The sequence below is a fragment of the Meriones unguiculatus genome, chromosome 2 (assembly GCF_030254825.1).
Source record: "Meriones unguiculatus strain TT.TT164.6M chromosome 2, Bangor_MerUng_6.1, whole genome shotgun sequence".
Lineage (NCBI taxonomy): Eukaryota > Metazoa > Chordata > Mammalia > Rodentia > Muridae > Meriones > Meriones unguiculatus.
In genome coordinates this window covers 28,331,036-28,333,864 of record NC_083350.1, presented here as the reverse complement: position 1 = coordinate 28,333,864, position 2,829 = coordinate 28,331,036, and positions in this window count along the sequence as shown.

Below are 2,829 nucleotides of genomic sequence, written 5' to 3'. Positions count from 1 at the left end.
TCCACTGATAGGGGAGGACCTCCTCCCCCTTCTTCTGACCCTAGTTTATCAGGTATCTTCAGGCCTGGCTGCAAAGTCCTCCTCTGTGGCCTAGCAAGGATGCTCCTCCCTCAGGTGGGGGGTGGGAGGCCAAAGAGCCAGAAATTGAGTTCATGTCAGAAATAGTCCCTCTTCCCCTTACTAGGGTACCCACTTGGACACTGAGCTACCACGGGCTACATCAGAGCAGAGGTTCTAGGTTATCTCCATACATGGTCCTTGGTTGGAGATACAGTCTCACAAAAGACCCCTGTGCCCAGATATAGTTGGTCTTTGTGGACACAAAATAAATAAATATATTTTTTAAAAAGACAAAGTGAGCATCCATCTCTATGCTTATTGATTGATTGATTCTTTGTGAGTTCCCCACTCATCTCCCCATCCCTTTGTATCTGCCCTCAACCCTTGTAACCTTCCCCCTAAAAAAAAAAAATCTTGTTTGTGGAAACTGTAGTGTCACAGTATACCTTTTGTTTACACATCTTTACTTGCAAATGTTCATTGCAATGAGTCATTGGTCTGGTTCAAGGCCTTTGGCTTCTGCTACTCTGTCAACACTCTATCCTCACTGGGACTCCTCCTGCCATTGCCCTGTGTCACGGAGATTCTGCCACCCTGGATCTGCAGAACCAGCCCTTTCACATGCTCCAGCAGTTCATAGATGGTGTAGGTTCTAGGGTGGGCCAACTCAGAGCCCTGGATCTGGGCCTGGGTGGTAGCTCAGTTGTTCGGCCCACCAGCTCACCCACCGACACCATCAGAGCGAGCTCTCCAGCACTGTCCCAGCTAGCTCACCCAATGTCACAGCCAGCAAGGGGGGGGGGAGAGCTTTACCAATCTCCTGCCCTCAGGGACGGCTCACCTGCACCTGTGCAACCAGAGCCAGCTCTATTGTGCTACTCAGTGGAGGCGCAGGGTCTGCTCGCCCGAGTGCTGCAGGTGGTGAGGGTCGGTCGGGGCCAGCTCTCCCGATGGCCTGACACAGACAGTGAAAGACAAGGGAGGGGAGGGAATCTCTCCTTCACCCACTCCACAGAACAGCAGATGAGTGGAGGGGCTGGCTCTTCCCATCTCATGCCAGCCCCCCATGCCTTCATGCCTGTGCTACCCAGGTGAGGTGAAGGGTGTTTTACTTAATTTTTGAGACTTATTTGAGTTTAAGTGTTCGAGTGTTTTGTGAGCAGGTGTGAATGTACACTGTATGCATGCAAGGACCTTGGAGGCCAGATAAGGGCATCAAATCTCTTGGAACTACAGGCTTTTGTGAAAGGTCGTGTGGATGCCAGAAATGGAACAAGCCTTCCTGAAGGGCAGCAAGTGCTTTTAACTGCTGAATCATCTCTCCAGACCCCCACCCCTAATTTTCAGTCAATTGTTCTTTTTGTTTTTTTCTGAGACAGGGTTTCTCTATGTAGCCTTGGCTGTCCTAGACTTGCTTTGTAGACCAGGCTGGCCTCAAACTCACAGAAATCCACCTGCCTCTGCCTCTCCAAGTTCTGGGATTACAGGTGTGTGCCACCATGCCTGACCAATTGTTACTTTTAATGTTTGGAAATCAAAATATGATTACATCATTTTACCTCTTCTATTTCCTCCTGCCAGTCCTTCTCATGTGTCCCCTTCCTCATGCTGGCTCTCAAATTCATGGCCTCTATTTCTTTAATTGTTTACATTATGTATCCAAAATACGTAAGTATGAAAATTATATATATTGCTTTTTTGAGACAGGGTTTCTCTGTGTAGTCTTGCCTTTGTAGACCAGGCTGGCCTTGAACTCACAGAGATTCTCCTGCTGCTGCCTCCCCGAGTGCTGGGATTACAGGCATGTACCATCGTGTCCAATTTTTTAAAGTTTTTGTTTTTTATTTTATGTATATCAGTCCTCTCTCTGCACGTACACCTGCATGTCAGAAGAGGGCCTCAGATCCCAGGATAGATGGATGTGAGCCACCTGGAAGAGATCCTCTTCCAGGACCTCTGGAAGAACAGGCAGTTCTCTTAACCACTGCACCATCTCTCCAGCCCTGTATGTATATCTTAAATGTATAAATACAACCTGCTCTGTCTGTATAATGTTTCTTATGATTTTAGGGCCCATTTGGTATTGGTTAACCAATTGGGGAGCTCTTCCCTGGGGAAGATTCTTCCTACTGCTCTCAGCATTCTTATTGGCCTGTAACTCTTTTTCAGCCCATCCGTATTTGAGTTAGAGTCTTACTATGTGTACTTCCTGGCTGGCCTGGAACTCACTATGAAGACCAAGCTGGCCTTGAACTCACAGATAACCTGTTTTATCTACTATGTGCTGAATAGTGGGATTAAAAGTGATCAGCTAAACCAGGCTTTCGTTCTCTTCTTCCTCTACATTTTGTTTTGTTTTTCAAGTTAGCATTTCTCTGGGTAGCCCTGGCTGTCCTGGAACTCACTCTTTAGATCACGCTGGCCTGGATCTCACAGAGATCTGCCTGCCTCTGCCTCCCAACTACTGTTATTAAAGGCATATGCCACGGCCCTGCTATCTCTCTCTGCTTCTTAACAGCAGATGCAATGTGACCAGCTGCTTCACAGCCCTGCAACAATGCCTTCCCTGCCATGATGGACCTGAAACTGTGAGCTTAGATAGACTCCTCTTTTCTCTTCTGGTTGCTTTTCTCAAGGATGGGATAAATCATTGATGTGAGAACACACCTGGCAGAATCACCTTAGGAAGAAAGCATTTATTTCAGCTTTCGGTTTGCTGGAGCCATCCAGCAAGGTGAGTCCTGGTGCCAGGATCACGAGGTACTTGGT